Source organism: Haliotis rubra, unplaced genomic scaffold (assembly GCF_003918875.1).
Source record: "Haliotis rubra isolate DU_JTF1 unplaced genomic scaffold, ASM391887v1 Scf438, whole genome shotgun sequence".
Classification (NCBI taxonomy): Eukaryota; Metazoa; Mollusca; class Gastropoda; order Lepetellida; family Haliotidae; genus Haliotis; species Haliotis rubra.
The window spans coordinates 513,148-537,251 of record NW_025767122.1 but is presented as its reverse complement, the minus strand read 5'-3'; the positions used below and the strand labels follow the sequence as shown (position 1 = coordinate 537,251).

General features: G+C 41.9%; 1 protein-coding gene across 2 annotated transcripts in view; it reads left to right on the top strand.

Annotated features, from left to right (window-relative positions):
- The first annotated feature begins 624 nt into the window (after positions 1-624).
- Positions 625-24,104, top strand: part of LOC124289278 (filaggrin-2-like) — a 68,779-nt gene continuing 45,299 nt past the window's right edge. The window contains exons 1-2 of one of the 2 annotated variants that reach the window (XM_046725890.1): positions 625-702; positions 939-1,052. The gene's annotated coding sequence lies outside the window, so the exon portion shown is untranslated. Of the gene's footprint in view, positions 703-938; positions 1,053-16,810; positions 17,014-24,104 lie in introns of those variants that run through there. The other variant, XM_046725892.1, reaches the window with a different exon arrangement.

Genomic DNA, 24,104 nt, shown 5'->3' with positions numbered 1-24,104 from the left:
GGTTAAAGATTCTGGGTTCGACTCCCCACATGGGTACACTGTGTGAAGCCCATTTCTGGTGTCCCCAACCGTGATATTGCTGGACTATTACTAAAAGCGGCGTAAATATAAACTCACTCACTCTTCTTCTATTGTAAATGAATAAGACATCAAAGGTAGTAATATCGGCATGTGGTTTTATGCCGCACTGTGTGGCGTTCTGCTTCGATCAAGTTTGAGGTCATGTCTTTTTTCATCACCATTGCTTCATACTGAATTATCTCAAGAGATAGTTCGTGAAAAATATCATGAATGTTGTAAATTCATAGTGTTGACATAAATATACACTTCAACTGCGGTTTGCGCGCCCGGGTCGAACACACACGGCATGATCCAAAGGTCCGACTTTGAACGGTGACATACACAGCGTGTCAGCACCCCGCAGAGCGAAGTTATATATCTTTGAAATCTGTCAGTAATAATTTGAAACCAAATCCCTCGGCTTACTCGGGCCAGGCAAAACACGACCAGAACGTCCTCTCACATCTGGTAAAATAACTGCAAGCTCCGAACAGCGCGTGACAAGACAAAAACGAGCACCCGAGTACAGTGTACAGCCGCTCTGAGATGAACGGAACGTTCATTCCGATTGTTTATCGCGTACAGAAGCTATTCACATCAGCAGACGGCAGGAACTATATCGGTGACTCGGCTTACCACGTGGTATGGGAGTATTCTCCCACATCTAGTAGACAATTGCCAGCATAATCAAATGCCAGGCAGTTTTAGTAACTAGGAATGGTGGGAGATGACTTACTCCAAGTATTAAGCTGAAGGAACGTATGTTATAGACGTGGATTACAGCGTTAGGCTTGGCAGGAGGGAAGGAGGAAGCGAACGAGTTATAACTGTGATATTCAAGGAAGACATGGTTAACGTGTCAGTTGTGTTGATTACAGGTTCGAGCTGGATTGGAGTTTAATTACCTTCGTACCTGTTGAAATAAGATAGCAGCGGTCACTCATCCCGACGGTCAAGTACACGTTCAACAATGGGTCAGTCAGGATCGGCGGGTGAGTCTCTGTTTTGTTTATATACAACTTTGTCGTATTCTAACCAGCCCTGTTCTTTATTTTTTACCTTCACGTACACAATGAAATCGATCGTTTAAGGGATTCAATTCTTGAGAAATGCACACACATAATGGGCACTGAAGACGGTAGCTGCCTCCTTGGGATAATATTTGTTAGGGCTGGGGTGTAAACAGTCCGCTGTTTCTCAACGATCCCAACCTGCCCCTCACTATCCCCAGAATGTCAGTCTTGTGACGACGACAGGGACGGTAATGGGATTTTAATTCACCACGCGTGTCGGGAGCCGAACCTGCATGATGTTTGATACCAAACTTGGAAGAATGGAAATATTCCATGACGGGAACTGGAAATTGTTTGCCGGTGAGTGTCGGGGTAGTGGGTCAGCGGCACTGTGTCTTTCAGTCGCTCCATTTTCTGAAAACACGTACTTTAGAAAGCATTAGCGAAATCATTTGAGAATTCAGGGCCTTGATCCTTAAAAGCGCTCGGTTTTAAAAGAGAATTTGCATCGATCGAAACGAATCGAATTATCTTATGTATTTGTGTGTTTAAATTTAAGTTTTTATCATGTAATGTTTTGTTCGCCGTTTCTGTGAAGCGTCAGTAATGATTCAGTTATGATTCACTACCCGCTGTAGCTGTTGATGATTACTATTGAGACGCACACACTCCTAAAGAGCCCTTGGGGTTGTTACATAAGCCCTTCAGCTTCCAGTAAAATTATACACGATGAACGTTCTATAGGGATGTAGCGAACGTGCGCTTGCATGAGATGGTGGACAAGGAAAAGATGATACCAACGTGTGGCGAACTAAAACCCCTCCCTACTGATCTCACAATGATAGACGTACTTCCGGGTGCACTGATTATAACCCAAGCCTACCAATTGTAACATGGGGTCTTATCATATTGTTTTATTCCAACGGGAATTTCATTTTATTTAGTACCAAACATAATTTCAGGCTAAAATATATGTTATGTGTATGGAGTGAAATATATCACTAACGCTGTTGAAAAACTGTTGACATCAGCTGTAGGTATACCTGTGTAATCCGGACGGTAAATGTCCGTATTAACAAAGTTCCTGATCAACGAGTATCAAACAATTTTATCTGTATTGATGTATAAATGTTCCTAACAGTAATCGCCCTGATAATCGGGAATTCGGTACAATCAGTGTCCATATTAACGGGGGTCACAGTATCGAGAGTTCGATATTCCAACACGTATGCGTATCTAGATCATAAGAATGCATAACTTGGCTAGAAACGGAATTAAACCTAATTGTTTAGGAGCCCATTTGGGTGTCAGATAAGTGGAAAGTCTAGACTTGCTCCATTATGAGCTATATATATAGTGTTGCAGTTAGATGTTGGTTGAATGTAAAACAATGTGGTTTAGAGGCCGTGAGACAGGCTATCGTCTTAGGTTGGACCCACTACGTTGTAAGACGGTCAGCTATAGCTGAGAGAAAGACCGTGTTGATGAATGGGTTGACACTTTGACCTCATCAGTCCCAGGACAGTGAGAAGCGTACTTGTGTATCGATGTACGGGTTTGTATGTGTAATATCACCTCCCGCGGGAGGGGGGTCTTTGAGAAGAGGAGGGGGAGCTATAGATCATCACAGACTGCACTGGATACATGGGGAACGGATATAATTCGATGAATATTTGCTAAAGTGCAGAAATTCCGGACGGGTTTGAAGCACTGGTATATATTATACGGTGTGTGTACGTGTAAGGCTAAACCGGGCTTTCTGAAGTATTACATTACTTAATGGCCAATAACAAAGGCTTGAAGATTACGACCTAACATAAAACGGTAGAGGGGACCTAGATAGGCAATAGTAGGTCATAAAACGCTGCTTAATAGTTTCAGTAGAATTTACTGTCCTAGAATGGTACGCTGTTACACCATGTTACAAGTAACACCCAGTATGAGTTTGGAACCCCTAGGGTCACCGGAGCTCCCTATTGATCTTGCATTGCGATGTGCATCGTTTATATTATCTTATATTGAATTTTTATTGCTTAATCAGGGTATTATTGGAATGTATGATGTACAGCCTGCCGCGTTATACCAAAATATGCGGATTCATGCATATTCTGTACTGTGGTATCCTAGCTATGTAGGTATGTAGTTCCTTCTGTGCTACAAATACGACAAAGTACACTGAAAGAGGCGGTGGGGTAGCCTAGTGGTTAAAGCGTTCGCTCGTCACGCCGAAGACCCGGGTTCGATTCCCTATATGGGTATAATGTGTGAAACCTATTTCTGGTGTCCCCCGTTGTAATGTTGTTGGAATATTGCTAAAAGCGGCGTAAAACCAAACTCATGAACACTGAAACTTCAAAGCATGCCAGGGGAGGTGGAGTAGCCTGGTGCCTAGTAGCGGTTAAAGCTGCCGCTCGTCACGCCGAAACCCCGGGTTCGATACCCCACGTGGGTATAATTTGTGAAGCCCATTTCTGGTGTCCCCCCGCCGTGATATTGCTGGAATATTGCTAAAGCGGCGTAAAACTATACTCACTCACAAAGCATGTCAAGATCCCACCAACTCTCACTCATTATGATGACGTCACGCTATTTTTGCTGCACTTGGTGAGCCATGACGTCATTAACCGTTTCATATTTACAAGTAATACTGACACCACCATAGGTTGTTATGGGAAATATGTGGGACAAATCACTCGAATCTGTTGATTCGGGGTCGTTCAGGGATTAACAGGTTCTTATGATTTCCTAGTACATAATTCATATATATGCTCCAGATCAAAATTATAGAAACATGCAACAAATACTGGTATTTCTCCATATGTTAACTCGATCTCCAAGACTAATTTGGTGCCTGAAATAACGAATTTCTTTGGACGCCGCCGTGTGTAAATCACCCAGGAATATTCAGCCATTATAACATGTTTGCTGACAAGAACACCATGACAGTCTGTCACTAGGTGGCGTGGTGCTTGATCGCGTGACAACAACGACGTCATTTGACACTTCTTGTGTTGGGTTTTGTCTAAGGTATAGGGGATACTGTCTGTGGTGGGTTATGCCAATGTTAGACTATCATCTTACAAACGTCTTTGTCAAAACGTTATTCATTACCCTTTAATGGCACTTTGGTTTCTTTTCAGTGGCACTCAAAAACTTATTAATAGCAGAAAAGTTTCCTAAAGTCATAAAATACATGTACGACATGCAGGCGTTGATTGGTGTCAGCGTATGAGTTCATGTGGGACCGACAATTAATATTCTGAATGGTCATACACAAATTACCAGATCCCTTTCGTTCATAGAGCGTTGGAATCGCAGTGACCCAGCCGTCTGACGCCCACTATATATTGTGCAGAGTTACGCCCCTTAGACGTGGCAGAAACCTATGATGGTAGGTTCTAATCCCAGATTTGCCTTTATTATGATTCGGGTATGTCAGCACTATATCCATGCTCGTCACTTTAAATAAATGGACGCTTCGACTTCCTCTACATTAAGATTACCCTCCGTGAGATGGAATACACGTGGAATAATTTTCATAGCGGCGCTAACCACTACTCACTCACTCACTTTTTCGGTAACGTCTGTACAAATGATATTCCATAGCAAAGAATGGTTGAATTGTTACACTTATCAGTCTGGTGGAATTTGATGGGAAAGGGAATGTCCAGATAAAGTGTTCCGGTGTATGAAAGAGATGCTGGAGAAATGATAAACTCCATCTTACCTTAGAACGTTTACAAAAACTCACATATGTCGTCAAATGTAATCTGGTACAGATTTTGAATGTCGTGGAAAACAGTCAATAAAACCATGTCGACATGGCGTTTAATAAGATGTACTTCCATGTTTTGATCTCCATTTGAGTATGTTTGTTTATTTTGTAGATATTTATCAGTGAGATCTATTTAACAGACGCTGGGGCTAAATGTCAGTCTATGTAGTTGCGGCTGCAGCGTTTGGAATAACAGTTAACCTGTGTGTTGTCACATCGTGTTTGTAATAAATGTGGGCACGGCGTGTACGGCCTTGAAATGATAGAATCGAGACCCTGCATATAAATACATACATACGAAAGCGATAGGACAAGGATGTTTACGCTGATTGATTTGTTTGTTCCGAGGCTGGAGACACAGCTACTGTGACGGTTGTACTTTCTCAAATATAGGATCCTTAGATTAGTATAAACCAATGGATCCGTATTCGTTAACGATTTTGTTTACAACTGCGCCGATTCCAAAGCATGTTTTCACATTTATATCGTTATGAATTTCTGCATTGTTAGACAATGTTAGGAGCTATATTACATAAATTGATTATTTGGGTTTTATTCGTTTGTTCCAACAGAAATTGGTGATTTACTATACATGGAATGAAATTGCCGCAGTCTATCGTTGGGTAAAATGGATTTTCAATGGTTTTATGGAATTGCATTTAATATATTATACTACTCACACTTTGCTAAGGATCACAAAAATTCACAACTTTACTTAAACGTAGATTCATAATTTGAAATTGTATCCATTTAAAACTGGATAAATAATAATATGGTAACCCCTCTTTAGGCAAACAGTCGCTTTAATCTAACCTTATGCACCTGATACATGAGGAACCATAAAAATGGTTTTCATGGCACCAGTCAGCCATTTTGCAAATCATGGAACGAGTCACTGACAAGTACACAACACCTGTCAATAGCAGGTATGGGTTCCACAAGATGAAATGACTAACTGAAACCTAGGATCCATGCTTACAATAAGCTTAGATATTTAAACCATATTTGACCCACTTCATAGTTTTCTGTTGAATCCATGATTTGATCCTTAGCAAAGTGTGAATAGTATAGTTCAAGGCACGGGAATTATGCAAGCTATAGACAGTTGACTTCCGTTCGTTCCCTGTTAGAAGTCTCCTGATGCGGTGCCTCCTTCCATCTGGACATGCTATCAACATCACATGTTTTTTCCTTTGAAGCTGACACACCTATTTGAACGTGGAAGAATTTCTTTCACGCACACCCCCTCCCCCACTCACCCCCAAGTACCAACATAGTTGCACCTGTCAGTTAATCTGTGAGGTGACACGAAAGCTTATCTGAACACGTTTTGTCAGGGAAGTATGCATGGATCTTAAAATAAATCTAACCTGGAAAAATTCAGTTTGTTGACTGCTTGTTTGTTGCTACAGGTGAAGAATGTCCAGAAATAACTCTGAAGCCTCACATGCACCATGTCGATTTTAAATGTTTATCTTCTCGGTTGTTTCCCCATCCCCCTGTCCGATCATGGACCGAGACATTCCTCCGTTATTCGGTGCTTAAGAAGGTTAGCCCAATCGTTAAAGCGTTCGATCGTCTCGTCGAAGACCTGGGTTTTATTTCCGGTATTGTTACAATAATTGAACCAGTTCGTGGGTTTGTCACCGTGATGTACCCTGAATGTAGATTGTTCCATATGGTATACTGTGTGATAACAATCGTGATCAAGCGTATGATACATCCTGGTGAATAGTGGCGTTTTACTCCACTGACTCAATCTATACGCTGAGCAAAACTCCGGGTTTCGGTTATTTACGATTATATGAAATGAAAATATAATACATGTACCTTAGATAATAACCCGTGAAGATTCGGAATGGTTTTCAGCAACCCATGCTTGTCGTAAGAGGCGACTAACGGGATCGGGTGGTCAGGCTCACTGACAGTGATGCTGATCACTGGATTGTCAGGTCCAGACTCGATTATTTACAGACCGCCGCCATACAGCTGGAATATTGCTGAGTGCGGCGTAAAACAACAACCAAGCAATAATCCAGGATAATCCAGGATCAGTTTATCGTTTAATCTCTCACATCAGAGATCCGGAGCAGGTGAGTGAGTGAGTTGAGGTTTACCCATTTTTAACAATATTCCAGCAATATCACGGCTGGGTCACCAGAAATGAGCTTCAGACACTATACTCATGTGGAATCGAACCCGGGTATTTGGCGTTACGAGCTCTTCGCCTTTTACACTTACACCCAACTTTGGTTACCGTAAGGGCACAATCTTGCCAGATATCGATGGCTGCTAGAAGCGGCGTAAAACTATATTCACTCACTGTTCCCCACATCATACATTCATAACCAGCTAACATGGGAAAACTGTCAGTCGTAAACAGAACGTTGTTCTGACATGTCATTAACACAAACATATGATATCGGTTCTTGGCGACGCCACTGACTCAATAAGTCTGAAATACATGTATCCTTGCGCGTTATTCTCATTAGAAACTCTCGCCAGACAGACGCTTTTATCCCTGGAAACGTTGTCTATAAATACCCAAATGAACAGCAGCACTTTTTGGTTAGCGAATGTGTGCATGTGAGTGTTGAAACTCGACTAGAACCATTTCTTACGTCGCAAATGCAGACTAAATATAGCACTAGTTGTTGCCGGAAGTTCGCCTCGCAATGCTTTGTATTTCCTGGTGTAACTCGGCTTGTAATAATTTACAGACAGACTCGTTTTGATGTCTTTGAAGTCCCCTACATAACGGACTCTCCACACGTTTCAAGATGGCTGCCTTTGGTGGTGTCGTTTCGTCTGTAGTATAAAAGACAGAGGTGTAAAAGTATTTTGTGATTAAACTTGCAATCCCCGGTAGGAATGTCTCGTTTGTCAGAACAAAGGCTGAAGTGATGGAATGCGTCATTCTCTTAAAGAGATGTTTTGGACTAAGGTACCTCGTGTCGATTATGGCCTTTTGATATTGGAGTTAGTTGTACATGGCTGATAGTCACTTGTGAAGGCTTTTCAATCCTTGCTGTAATTCTGCTGCAGGCTTGCTGAAAGTCATGTTTATGTCCACTCACTCACTCTTGGCTGGCATTCCATCAAAGCCGTGTTAGATGTCCTGCTGTCACGTCGATGTTACGGTATCGGAGTTACGGCTGTCATAGCGGTAGGAATAGGGCACGGCGTTCAGGTGCTTAGTTACATCAATGGAACTGGGGTTGGAAGGGCTCGCTTCTGGGTGGCGGTGGGGTAGCCCCATGGTTAAAACCTTCTCTCGTCTCGCCGAAGACAAGGGTTCTATTACCCACATGGTTAAAATGTGTGAAGCCCATTTCTGGTGTCCCCCGCCGTGATATTGCTGGAATATTGTTACAAGTGGCGTAAAACCAAACTCACTCACTTCCACCCACACCGTACTCCATCCCATGAAAGCATCCTAGTCCGTCTAGGCTGACACACCGTGTTACAATTAAATGGTTTTCAAAGCGGCGTAAAGCCTAAGTCACTCACTCTTAATTGTACCCAGATGTGGTTGCTTATCTGGTCTTCCCGTGGTGACTGCTGGAATGTTGCTGAAAGCGGCGTAAAATCATACTCATTCAGTCACTCAATCACCCTATCTCGGATCCAGTGTATTTTATCTTCATTCCATTGTGGTAAATGCTATCGACGATTCGCCACTAATACTTCGTCTCAGAAGTGACGCCATCATTTCAGTCCCTCCAATCCCTGTATCATTGTTATTTGTCTCGCTCAAGAATGTAATTTGATTGGACGGGTATGTTTAGCGTCGAACAATTTGTGCTATTACACAACAGTTGAGACGATGTCACCTTCGAACGTGGTATGGAATTATATGTTATCATCGTAAACTTGAAGATTTCCTAGTTCAGCCCTGGGCATACAGAGATGCACTATTGTAACATGCCTGACGTCGCATCGTTGTAGGGAGAGCATTGACATCATCATGACACGATCAGAACCAAACACGGCCGGCCAGCCAGTCACTGGACACATGCATCAATTCATTCAGATACCTTGCCAGACAGAGGAAAAAACAGTGAATACGTAAACATTTGACAATTTGTCGACGACCGTAAATCGAGAGGACTGGGCGGTTAACACCTGATTTGTCAACATTTAAAGCGCTGGGCTTCTACTCGCCACAGTGTCGCGTCAGCTATGAGTTCCAGAAAATGACAGCTTTTTTTCTAAAATGGGGTCCTTACTGAAGCTATTAACATGAGGTAATCCCAGGAGACGGACGGACGTGTAGGAAATACTAAATGTTTTAACGATGGCAATGGATTTTGATTTGGCACTGTTTCAGTTCATTTCACCGCCATTTTTGAGAGGTCAAGGTTAAGTTGAAAGTAGATCCGGCTTGTAGATTTGGCGCTGTCGTGTGCAGCTGTTGCACAACTAAATCCTCGTTACACACTGCGTGCATTTCTTGATGTGTTAAGACGCTTGCAGAAAAATAAATCCCTATAACACCTCAACAGCTGGCGTAGTCGTCGACGTCGCGGGCCGGGCGGGACGGCGTGTACAAGGCAGGGAGGTGCAGTTGTTGACTGGGGGAAGAAGAGGATGCTAGAGGCGGGATGAGTACACGGGAGTGGATGAAACCCAATACCACCGAGACAGAGAAACTGAGAAAAAATATTTTTTTTATAATCTGCAAGATGCCTTTTACATCAGACGCTGAACAGCTGCAGTCAAAAATATTCACAAGTGATGATATTTATATGACTTCTGTAACTTGAAATGTATCGGTTACACATCATGGGGTTATTGCCCTTGTCAAGGGTGCCTTCATTATCACATCGATAGAAGACATACAAATTAATTCATACTGATAGACCATGGTATTGATCACAAGAACGTTACCGATTACTGAATGCGGTTCTACAGCCCTAGAATTATTTTCCGAATCAATTTAACTGAAAGTGATATGATTAATACACGAGCTATCAAAACAAAACGTTACAGTCACCGTATCACTTTAAAACATAACAGGGAATAAATGTTTATTTTCTAAGGGATGTTACCATATGTCACAGTTGATAAACACTCGTAATGCATTCGGTAATGCAATATTATCGTATGGTTGGCCTCGAACCGCTGTTGGGGCTGTTTCTCGTAATTATGTTTCGACAGATAACGACCGGAATTTTAGATTGTGAAAACACAGCTGTTGCTGAAGCTGATGCTGAAGCCGATGTTGATGCTTGATGCTGATGCCGATGCTGAAGCTGATGTTTCATCCAGTATTCATCGCATGTCTCACTGATAACGTGAACAGCGTCCAGATGCACAGGTAACAATATCCTTGCGTTGTTCACTATCGCTACATGATAGCATCCCAGTCCGTCTCCTCTTCACTAGCCACATCACCAGGGAATATACCACGTGCCCAGACAAACAGCTCATCTCCTGGAGTATCAAACATTACACGTTTTTTTCCTGGCCACGGGATTCAATTTCACGACTTGGAAAAAGCATCCGAAGAAATATACGTGTGTTTTTTGTTGTGGCCATAGATTACTGTTGAGAGGCGAGAAGAAGCATATGTTTAAATAGGCGCTCTCGGTTTGATGGCGATATAGACTGTCTGATTCAGATGCTGGGGTAAATTGCTGCGAATGAGTTATGTTTTGTGCCGCTTTTAAAACCTTTCAGCCATATGTCATCAGGGTCACCCAGAATGCTCTTCACATATTGTACCAATGTGAGGCATCTGTTACTCGTCGTAAGGGACAGGGGGAGAATTTTTGTTGTTAATCTTCCTGTATGTTCCAGTAACTGAAACCATTGTTGTGCTGGGAGTGGTACGGCAGCTAGTGTAATAGGTGGTGTGAGGAGTTGTACGACATAGGGTGTAACAATTGGTGAGCTGTGCGTCGAGCGGTGTGAGGAGTTTTGTCAGAAGCAGTTTGACGGTATTTAAAGAGTAAATGTATTTGGAAATACCGAAGATGGAAAAAGACCTATTTTCCTGCTTTCGACACACAACAACACGCATGTACATATAATAACATGTAGTAACATGTAGTAACATGTAATTGGCCATGAGGGCCATCGCATTGGGTTTACTGGTCACGTGTCTATCGATTCTCCCAGAGACCATCTTTTTTTATATGATCTCAGATTCCATGATTGATTGATTGATTGTTGTTTTACGCCGCACTCAGCAATTTCCAGCTATATGGCGACGGTCTGTAAATAATCGAGTCTGGTCCAGACATTCCAGTGATCAACAGCAAGAGCATCGATCTACGCAATTGGGATACGATGACGTGTCAACCAAGACAGCGAGCCTTACCACCCGATCACGTTAGTCGCCTCTAACGACAAGCATGGGTTACTGAAGACCAATTCTAACCCGAATCTTCACGGTTCTTTGATTCTGTGAATAGATATGACAAAACCCTTTCCCCATCCACAAGATGTTTATTTAAAAGCAGAATCCATTGTTCAATCGTGCCTTTATCATGAGTAAGTATTTGTTTGATGCCGCGTTTAGCAGTATCACAGCTGTACCACGCGGTCTGTAAACAATCGAGCCAGGATCAGAGAACCCAATGTTTAACACTTGTAATCTACACACGGACATTATTTCCTACCCCGGTTTGGGATTCCCATAGACTGACATCTAGTCTCTGAAATGAACATATTTTACAGAAGGAAAACTGTTCCTAAACATAATCATGAACTAATATATAAAAGAGCCCAGAGACTTTTCGTGGTAATCCAGACTTGCGTGGATTTTCTTAGGTATATTTGTTTCAGGGTCTGTATGGCAGACTAGGGTTCCTGGACAGACTATGATCTCAATTATCAGTGAAGTAGAACCGACTAAGTTTAGAATTTTGATCGGGTGTTCATTCCGTAGACCTGGTTGTGTCATCAAAGATTTGTGCTCATGCTGTTAACCTCTGGTTTGCTTTCTCAATTTCCGAACTTTGTATATTCACTCACTCAACATATGGGGATAATCTTTTTCGAGTGTCGAGTCCAGGTTCAATGTGTGAAGCCCATTTCTGGTGTCCCTCGCCGTGATATTACTGGAATATTGCTAAAAGCGGCGTAAAACTAAACTCTCTCACTTAAGTCTGATGTTACAGCATGAACCCGCGTCTCCATCCCAATGTTTCTTCAAATATTCACTCAGGCATCTTGAGAATCTCATGGACTGACGTCGCCCCGCAGACAACTGCACGTGAAAATTAGCCCCAGGGCGAGAGAGACAGCATGCTAGGGAGGTGCGGAGGGGGAGGGATGCATGCAGGCATGCAGGGGATGTCTGCTGGATGGCTGAGTGCATGGAAGGCTGTGTAATTGCATGTCATCTTGGAACTGGAAAGGATGTGTTGAATGTTGCACTTAGTATGCAGCAGTGTTGCTAAGCCCGGGAAAACATCCCCACACTTGTGATGGATGAAGACGATTTCAGGTATATTTTTTTCCTGCTCCTGAAACCCGTTTTAGAAACAGAGTCTCAGATGTTCTTAACCAAGCAGTGAAGCGGAATAATGTATTTTAAAACTCAACTTTGTCTTTTGTCCTTCTCAGGTGAAATAAATTTTCTAATGGATGTGTCCTTTTCATAGTGGATGAGTGAGTTATATTTCAGCAATATCACGGCGGAGAACACATGAAATGAGCTTCATACATTGTCCCCATGTGGGGAATCGGACCCGGGTCTTCAGCGTGACGAAGGAACGCTTTAGCTATTTAGCTACCCCTCCGTTCCCCGTTTTGTAACACTGTTAATGTATTTGGATGTGTAATAAGTGTATCAATCGCTGTTCTGATATCGCTGTTTGAGTGCTTGTCTTCGTTGGTCATAGGTTCGAATCCCGAAATAGCATTGATGATGAGCTGTTCAGCCTCTGCACGTTTAAGTGTCTAGGTGTACCTCAAGGTTACCATCTGTGCCCCTCTCCACGTTGATCCGTTTCTCTGTGGACTCGAATCGAATCAACATTTTTACTTTCTGGTTTCAACGTCTTGTCTGTGCATTGAACTACAAACAGACAAGAAGAATTATTTCGATTTTTCTGTCTTGAATTACCCCTTGGTGTTGTGGACTCGAATCGAATCAACATTTTTACTTTCTGGTTTCAACGTCTTGTCTGTGCATTGAACTACAAACAGACAAGAAGAATTATTTCGATTTTTCAGTCGTGAATTACCCCTTGATGTTGTGGACTCGAATCGAATCAACATTTTTACTTTCTGGTTTCAACGTCTTGTCTGTGCATTGAACTACAAACAGACAAGAAGAATTATTTCGATTTTTCAGCCGTGAATTACCCCTTGATGTTGTGGACTCGAATCGAATCAACATTTTTACTTTCTGGTTTCAACGTCTTGTCTGTGCATTGAACTACAAACAGACAAGAAGAATTATTTCGATTTTTCAGTCGTGAATTACCCCTTGATGTTGTGGACTCGAATCGAATCAACATTTTTACTTTCTGGTTTCAACGTCTTGTCTGTGCATTGAACTACAAACAGACAAGAAGAATTATTTCGATTTTTCAGCCGTGAATTACCCCTTGATGTTGTGGACTCGAATCGAATCAACATTTTTACTTTCTGGTTTCAACGTCTTGTCTGTGCATTGAACTACAAACAGACAAGAAGAATTATTTCGATTTTTCAGTCGTGAATTACCCCTTGATGTTGTGGACTCGAATCGAATCAACATTTTTACTTTCTGGTTTCAACGTCTTGTCTGTGCATTGAACTACAAACAGACAAGAAGAATTATTTCGATTTTTCAGTCGTTAATTACCCCTTGATGTTGAGGACTATACCTTAACTGACATTGAGTTCCCCACACGTTTAATCTATAAAAGATATATCTATATACAAAACGAATACTAATGGAGCCATGAGCAATCTTTAACTGCTAATTCAATCCATACTTGCCAAATCATTGTAGACTTTAATATGACCTCTACTTAATGTGTTCTCTAAGATATAGGAGGCAGACTGCAGTCTCCACTCCACCATCAGCTCTAGACTTGCACAGTCTCCAAGGTAATAACAATAATTTAAATGGAAATTTCCAAAAAATGTAAATAAAATTAACACATTGTCCCTGTAGCAGACTAGTGTCGTTAGATTGTCCGCTTATCTTGCCTCTTTAAAGGATAGAATTGCTATATATTCATGGGCTAAGCCTCCAGTACATCTTTGGATCAAGTCGACATCAGCTCCAACGTATGGCGGTTGCATCCCTCAATTCCTATGGTTCTTCAGAGCATTTCCCTTGTATTCAAGCTTCACATTAAAACACGTATGGCCTACAAGTATAGCTTTTCAGTCAAGGTATCGCTATAAAAGGCCTGGTTAAGTGATTCCAGAATTTTTATGACGGACATTCCGAGGGATTTACTAAATATGACACCTTGTCTGTCACATGACACGCTATGCTATCCCATGCTGTGATCTTCATATGACGTGTTCACACATCCTTACACTCACTGACCCTTACTTCCTTGTCATAATACTTGTGTGGGATGTGTGCTGGCGGTAGAGCAGGACGTACATGCTTAACGTTTCACGAACACCGGGTGTCATCACTGATTTCCAAAGAGTATCCCGTTTTTACGGTACCCACAAAAATGTACCCAGTTATTACGCTACCCTAATAAAATCGTCCATTTATTACCTTAATCACTACCAATTATCCGATACTTTATCACAACAAACTATCAGGTTCTCATGTTACCCACAAATTATCCCGTTCCCACGTTACCAATAACAAATTACCCCATTACTACAGTACCCATAACAAGTTATCCCGTTATATAACGTTACCCTATAACTCATTATCCGGTTTTTACGTTAAACACAACAAAAATTTCCGTTAATCCGTTAGCCATAACAGATTATCCCGTTATTCCGCGTTTAGTCTGTCGTACAGACCCTGAAGCAAATATATTCAAGAAAGCCCACACAAGTCTAGAAAATGTGGCAAGTCTAGATTTCCTCAGCTTCGGGAAGAAAGTCTCAGGGCTCCTTTTCATTATATATTTTTTTTTTACTATGAACTTTTTTCAGTAAATATGTTCATTTCAGAGACTGGTTGTTAGTCTATTCCGCGTTATTCCAGTTCTGTTATCAATGTTTGCTTGAAACGTCAGCCTGTTTCTGTATTCAACTTGTAAACTGTGAAGAATCCAGTAGACTGACATAAAATATAACTGCCGCACAACTCGCACAAAAATCTAAAGCAACGGATTGAAGATAGATAAACCCTACCATCAGTATCTTAAAGGTTACACACGGATCTTCCTGATGAACCCGGGATACGCCTAGTTATCGGTTTAAACACAGCCTTTGATGTTTACCTCAATCGTTGTTTTGAAAGCTTTCCTGTAGATGTGTTGAGGACGCGACCCCGTTAATCCAGACCCCAGCACCACCTTCCTGAAGATTACGGACGTTAACATGTATGGATATCAGGAAATTCATTGATCTGCTGTTTGTCCGGATTTCCGCTGTTTTGCTGGAGATATACTTTTTATGATAACCATAATGGCATTTTGTTAGAACGTTTCGAAAAAACATTAATTACAACTTTCAACACGCTTTAGCTCAGATTTGTGGATGGTTGCTCTGGTACAAGCGAACATAATTGTGGTCTGTAGCCCGGGGTGTTAAGCGTTCGCTGGACACGTCGATGACTGGGTTCTGTTCCTTGTATTGTACAACGGGTGAAGTCGAATCTCTGCCTCCCCGTCGTGGCTGGTGTAATCTAGGGTCGACGTCAACAACCCAACTCATTGCCTTAAAATGTCTGTCACACTATCGACAACCAGTTTATGACGTGTAGGCACTAACACCATACCAGCTCGTTTCACAGAAATCGTGTACTCACCGAGTCCCGTTAGGTATTAATTGGAAGAATGTCCGAACATAATCAATGTCATATGAATAATAATGTTGATAATGCTAAAAATTATAGTTTTAACCCCAAAAAATCATTATTATCAACTTCTATAGATATGAAAGTAAAATTAGGTACTCTATTGTCCCTGCACAAACCCTTCTCTGTAAATATACAGGTCTTCCATACCTGTTGTTGTTAAAGAATCCGGGTTCGAATCCAAAATATGTTGGTAAAAAGGGTTGACATTTCAACGGTTCAAAACAAATATGTATGACTGTGTGAATATCATTAGTGGGGCATTCCTAAATGCTGTGGCGGTGGGGTAGCCTAGTGGTTAAGCGTTTGCTCGTCAAGAAAGAACACCCGGGTTCGATTCCCCACATGGGTACAATGTGTGAAGCCCATTTCTGGTGTTCCCCGCCGTGATATTGCTAAAAGCGGCGTAAAACTAAACTCACTCACTCACTCACTCAAAGTCATCCTAAATGCTGGTTATTCATCAGTTTAGTGAATATAAGAGTACAGCCACATTACTGCGGCATCTCGACGAAAACACGACAACATCACGGCAACATGACATCACAACCTGATGACGACTTCACCCAAACAAAACCGCAACATCAACATCACGCCAAGCTTTCTGTTGCGCCACGGCAACACTACAGCAACATTTTAAAACAACATTACAACATCGTATCCTCTCCCAACCAAGGGACGCAACCATTAATTCGGGGCTTTAGATCAATGTGCCCGGGAAACCCACATCTAATCAATGTGAGGTTTGAACCCAGAGGATCCTGACATTTAACGGGCTAACTCGGACCACAGACCATGCACTAACCCACTTGTGCTCCTGTGTGTCAAGATTTCCTCACTGCTCTACCCAAATTAGCAACAAGTACCTGTTGTGGTATCGCACACATATGAAGAATGTGACACACGCCTCCGCTGTTTAACCTGTAATTTAATCAAGCGTATATCCTAGCTTCTCCGCGTATCCATGTCTTCAGGGTACAATTTTATAATGACCCACCATCTTACCCTCGTCCCCAGCCTGTTACAACGAGGCTACTACGTACTGGCATTCTCTTATATCAAGAGGAGATGACAAGTCATATTTATGGTGCATGGACAGACAGAGTGACGGTGTAGCTCCGATAACAAAGGACATCGTTTAACTGGATAGGCTGTGTTGAAAAGACTTCCCTAGATAGAGGACATTAATTTAATTTAATCCGTAAAAGGAGCAATGGAAGGTAAGGATTTCATATGATTATGTAGTTGGATTTAAACTGAATTCATATTTCGTTTTTGTGTTTATGGAATATGTGAACTTGAAAACTACAGTCGACCTCTGCAAACATGCCGATGAGACCAACATTTAATATAAAAGAGGAATTTTGTGTTTTTGTATTCAGGAGTCTCTTTACGTCTGTGTCTGTCTAATAGGGCATAAAATTGTTCTGTGTGGGCATTTACAGGCTCGGTGTTTGATGTCTTCAAAGGAAATTATGTTTCTAATCGAGAGACATTCTTTATGTATATAGGGTTTACTTATAATTATATCTGTAGAAATGTTATGCATATTTTTCATGCTATTTTCCATATATGGCTAATTAATGCTGTAATCGGTAACTTGACCTTGAGAAAGTCCTTTGGTGTTAGGAACGTAATTTTTATTACCGTGCACTGTTTCAGGAAACGCCCAACGGGAGTATATTTCATCTGGGCCACGTGACAGCGTCATTATGACATATTTACTGACTGTAACGGATCGGGTGAAATACGGCATCGTGAATATATGTCATGAGTATTCCTCTGGATTATTTTTGAGTGGCGTACTGTCTCAGAACGGAGAGTTATAGGGCAGAATGAACCCGCTAAAGTCTTCAAGTCGACAGATATCGATATTTTGTATACTTTTTTCTCATAAATGACAAAATAATTTTTCATAAATTATACATTATTATGTTACCGAAATCCCACCCAGCTGGCTCATGAAAGTTGTGAACAAAAGTCTGATATAAGGGCAGATAACTCTGACTAGCTTCATCACACACGAATCCTTTCTATTGTCACTGTTTTATCAATCTACACGCACATCACATGATCTGTTATTGCATGTCAATTGAGACAGGTGGTGTGGTTTTCAGAGAGTCTTGGTAATGTCGGTGTGGTAATTATGTTTTTGTTGTTGAAGGTTGTATGATTAAAGCAGCAATAACCTTGACCCGCTTCTCTAATAGAACAGTGCAATATTCTGTCAGGCTAGAATGTTACAAATGCTATGATTAGCTCAACGTCTTGTTTCTACAACTTCTGTTGCCACTGCTGCAATTACATGCACAACTACTAAAACTACTGTTACAACCTCTGCTGCTGCTACTACGACGTATCTTACTGCTACTACTACTACCGGGGCGGTGGGGTATCCTAGTGGTTAAGGCGTTCGCCCCTCACGCCGAAGATCCGGGTTCGATTCCCCACATGGGTACAATGCGTGATTCCCATTTCTGGTGTCCCCCGCCGTGATATTGCTGGAATATTGCTAAAAGTGGCGTAAAACTAAAAAACTCACTCACTTACTACTACTACCACCACTACAACTACTACTGCTGCTGCTGCTAACTACTACTTCTGCTTCTAATACTACTGCTGCTACCACTACTGGTACTACCACCTCACCTCCGCCAAGGCCGTAGCCTAGAGATTGAAGCGTTGCCTCGTCACGTTAAAAACCCGGGTTCGATTCCCTAAACGGCTAAGATGTGTCGAGCCCGTTTCTGGTGTCCATGGTAATTACCGGAATATTCTCACCTCTACTACAACTCCTGCAGCTACTATAACAACAACTACTACTACTACTACTGCTACTACTACTACTACTACTACTACTACTACTACTACTCTGTTTTTTTGCGGTGAAAACGTACCGATGAATTTCACTTTAAACAAAAAAGTAAATCAAATAAAGTGAAATTAAGATTGCGAATCCTCATAATTTTACCTTGCCATTTGAAAATTTAAATCTCAGAATTCTATTCAACTTGGGATGAAAGTTGTTTAACAAACGATCATAGATTCAAATCGATATTATTGGTTTGTATTACAAGGGGGTATGCATATAAAATGAAACACCGAGATCAAGTAGGGTTGGTCTAAGTTAACGCTCAACACGTACCGCACGTGCATTTGTTTCACTGTTCCAAGTACTGCGCTTACCCCCTAGAGCATGGAGTCTAGCGCTCTACAAATACATTGTATTACTACTACAACTACTACTACTAAAACAACAACTACTACTACCACTACCACTACTCCTACTGTTACTGCCTTGTCCAAAGCGTTTGATCACACATGCATCTCACAGCGGGGATCCATTATCTGTTTACAAGGGTTCGAATCCCAGACACCTGATCATGATTTTCGGTTTTTCAGCACCATGCATATTTTCATGTTTTTTACCACAGTCAAAAACTTCTAAACCTGCACCACGCTGCACTTTCGCCTATACAAGGTTGACACGTCAAGCTTTAACTGAAATTACCCGGAAGGTCCGGGTTAGAATATTGGCCTTCAGTAACCCAAGCTTGTCGTAAGAGGCGACTAACGGGATCGGGTGGTCAGTCTTGCTGACTTGGTTGACACATGTCATCGGTTCCCAATTGCGCAGATCGATGCTCATGTTGTTGATCACTGGATTGTCTGGTCCATTATTTACATATAGCTGGAATATTGTTGAGAGCGGCGTTAAATCCAACTCACTCACTCACTCACTCATCCGCCATACACGCCATACACGCCATAGTAAGCACAACACGTGTTCTATACATGCCACGCGTGGGAGAATACCTACACCCCCACTTACAGAACCACTTTAACACTTAATCTTTGTGAAAAGTTGGATTTGTTCGTCAATCCTTTAACCACAGACTTGATATGCTTCCAATGAAATTAAACCTCCGCTAAATGTCAAGCAAGGGCTGCATGTGAGAGGTAGCGTTGCCTTTCAAGTAGGTCGAATCTGTGCCAACGCCAACAAGAAACCAAATGCCACTCAGATCGGTCTGCCATAAATACCACCGCCAGGGGCTTGCTTGATGAAACCTACATACATCGTTAGCTCAAATACATGTGCGTATAAATACTGGTCACATCGTGCCATAAATATCATTTATAGATCCGTTTTTCATATGTATAGCGTGGCGTAGAATTCGGAGGCGGAAAGAGCATGTGCACTTCTCACATATAGTGTAGTTTGAAGGTGACCGTGTTCGGCAGCTTGGCTCTGTTGCGTTTCTCGGTGTCCAGTCTTCACGAACACAGACGCTATAGCACCCTTGTGGGTGGATACAGCGCTTGATAAATACTCATCTTTATTTTATTATTAAATGCATTATCTACTGAAGGCATGTGGCCTTGTTCCATATATGTATGCCCCGTTCAACAAGCTGTAAATGGGTACCAGGAAGGATGGGAGGATATAAATGTTCATTTCATGCATTAGAATAAGCTTGGATTGTATACTACTCGGATGTAAATCGAGTACACTTTAAGTCTGGATGATAATGTAGCGTTTATATATACACGTAATGATGATGATGATGGTGACGACGACGATGATGATGACGACGACGATGGTGACGATGGTGACGATGATGATGGTGACGATGATGATGGTGACGGTGATGATTGTGACGATGGTGACGATGATGATGGTGACGGTGATGATTGTGACGATGGTGATGATGATGATGATTATGGTGACGATGATGATGATGATGATGATGATGATGGTGACGATGATAATGCCTAAAATATGTATGGGACATTGTGTTTTATGTGTGCATATTTCCTTAAATGATACATCTGTATAATTACAAGGATCCAAGTGTATGGGGGGATCATATGCCACGTGATAATGCTGTAAGAACACCCAATATGTAACACAATTATTCTGTCTACGCGAGTAGTCTTAGAGCGATAGCCCCAGCTGCCCGACCTTATCGGGTGATTACACATACTAAGCTTAACACATAGACTATCTCATCGTCCCCGAAATAACCGTTTAAATAAGGTTAAGTAAATAAACTCGACCAAGTAACCATCTAACCCCTTACTTAAAGCTTAGATGCGAATAAAGGATTGCCATGGGCTGTCACAGCGGAGAAGGGATGAGGATGGGTGTGATTGTTTCCTATGTTCCTAGCAGTCAGTCAGAAGGTCTACCTGGCAAGGTACTGGAAGCTTCAAGGAAATATCCCCCTGCCCTTTCTCCGCAGACCTGCGTTCCATCTGTGAGAGCGAATTATATCTTTGTGGTAATCGTGGTAGAAGCTGTTGTCGATACTGTGCACGCCGTCCGTTGTTACATGTGGTTCTCCTTGCACCCTTGCCGACTTGGGGTGTAGGCCATCCGAATATTATGTTTCTCGTCTTCAAGCTCATCCAACAAGAGCCCGGGTGGGCAGACATAATTATAAAAAATGTAAAAATAATGTAACCATTGTGTACATTATTTTATTATATTTTAAAATTTCGATCAGGGGATAATTGATGATGCAATGCGAGTTGTTGTATTTCTGAAACATTCTTTAATGAATGTAGATGAAAAAAGATCAACCTGACTCGCGGGGGAATGGAGGCGGCATATGAGAAACAGAAATAGACCACTTAACGTGGTATCAGCTGAAGTTCCTTTGCATGGCTAAAGTGCCTTCTTAATATCTGTGAGGCAATGCGCTAAATCAGTGCAACTATCGTGTAGACCATTTTACCTACAGTTTATGAGACTCTTGGGCGGTGGGGTAGCCTCGTGGTTAAAGCGTTCGCTCGTCACGCCGAAGACGCGGGTCGATTCCCCACATGGGTATAATGTGCGAAGTCCATATCGATGTCCCCCGCCGTAATAACGCTTGGATGTTGCTAAAAGCGGTGCCAGCACTGTAGTCGTCGTCACGGGTTTCTCCAAAGTTGTAAACGTCTGAGATCTGCATCACTTCGGGCAAACAGATTTCTGTCTCACACCCTGAACCACATTATTTCCCCTACTGCAAAAGTCAAGACTCTAGCCTCATTCAGAATCGTTACTGGGGCTCCTTTTCAATTTAAATGGGCTTGTTTGTTACTATCAAAATTATATATATTCAGAGTTTAAGCATATGTCTACAAACAGATTCGCCATGACGTTACTGGAATACTTTCAAAGCGGAGTTAAACCCAACTCGCTCACTTATCCATGTCCCCACTTACGTTATGATAACATGTATACGTTTGCCACTTACCGACTGAGTGGATCTCTTTCTGTAACGTCACGCCGATAGCGACGTCAGTTCAGTTGTGTAACGCTGAAAACATTTACCACGAAACCAAGTTGCAGCTACGATTACCCCAGTGCAATGTTCCAGTGTTGTCAGCACGGGTTGACAACTTGACACAATGTTGGATGATGGTCTAGATCACGTCGTAGCTGACACAGTCCACGTTGTTCACAGCGTGACCTCAGTAGCACGTATAAGGGGAGGGTGAAGGGCGGGAGGAGGGGGCACGGTGGTGGTTGAGACTCCAGAGCACGTTCAGGTGTATGAATATTGACAGCTGACTCCTCTACGTGGTTCTCTCACCTGCACAACACAATTTGATTCTGGTCCATGTTGTATCAGAACACTTTGCTACATGACGTTTGGCAGATCTATTCCTGGAGCATAAAGAATCAATTGTAACGATTGTCATTCACTTGACACCAAATTCTTTTCTGAAACTGTATTGAGATGGAACTTTTGTTTTGAATTCAATATCGCATTAAACTAATTTAATCTTTTTTCTCGCTATTTACCCACGTTTTTAAAAAATTTAATATACACATACCTGTTTTGTGCACTGCGTCGGACATATTTGACAAAACTACAACAGAAACGACTTGAATACAACGAAACACAATTGTATTATTTATACAACCCGAATTTCAACATTTGGCGATATTTAATATGCGACTGTTTCAAAATCAGGCCGCCTGTTTGTTAATATTTGAATCAATTCTTTGTTTGATGTTCCATTCTTTACGTATATAAGATCCTTTGTTGTGTCGGAGTTTGATAGACCTGTCAATCTTAAAGCCTGTATTGATCATGTACATTTCAGAACAGCTGTCGCGACTCCTGGATTGATAACTGCCTTACTTCTGTTCAATATTCCTTCTATAAGCCACCAACTGTGGTACTTAAGAATGTTTTATTGAAATGCCGATGCAAAACAGATGGTGTCGTTCAGCTCATGTTTCAGGTGGAATGTTGTTGAATGGTAGAATTGATCTTCAGTAACCCATGCTTGTCGTAAAGGGCGACTAACGGGATCGGGCGGTCAGGCTCGCTGGCTTGGTTGACACATGTCATCGTATCCCAATGGCGTAGATCGATGCTCATGCTGTTGATCACTGGATTGTCTAGTCCAGGCTTGATTATTTACAGACCGCCGCCATATAGCTGGAATATTGCCAAATCCGGCGTAATACTAAACTCACTCACTCACTCACTCAGTGTTGAATGTTGTAGATTATCCAAGGTGCATACATAGTAGGATCTACAGTTAGATATATACGTTCTTTGATTTGGCTTTAATGGCCAAATGAGGCCGTCCCTCCATAAATGGAACCTCAGTACTCTGGACTGTCGCCCAGATTAGCAAAATTAACGAATGTGTATCATAAAAACTTGTCAAAAGGGTGACCATTCAACACTCCAGCGAGGAGACTCCAATTAACTGGACGTTACCTGTTATTATGAAATTAACCAGATTAAGTGTCCTGATTGAGAGTTTAAGATTATTGAACTGGTGAAGTGACCTGCATGCACGTGCATTTGTGTGTCTGTGCGTGCGCATGCGCGTGTGTGTATTCGCACACAGAGATACCATACTTCAGGTGAACATGGGTATCCCACTTGGAGAAGTTATACTCAGTGCCGATAACTCCTGCCTTATTTCATCCCTGAATGCCAAACGGCAGGCAGGGTAACAAAAATTACCATCTTTTTAACCGCAGCTATCTTTTCTACCGAGGGATCGAACACCGACCTTCCGCTCTCCAAGTAGACATTCTGTCAACTTGACCAGGCTGGCAGTCTCCCTTTTTAGGGTGGATTGTTTACAACCTAAATCGCCAAACGAAAGTTTTCACACACAGCATTTTATGAAACTTCACTCGCAGTACCCCCGTGAAAACCCAATACGAGTGAGTGAGTGAGTGGGTGAGGTTTAACACAGCCTTTAGTAATATTCCAGGGCCTAGAATTTCGAAGCTCTCTTAGCGCTAAGATAGTCGTAAATGCCATACATTAACATTAACTTACGA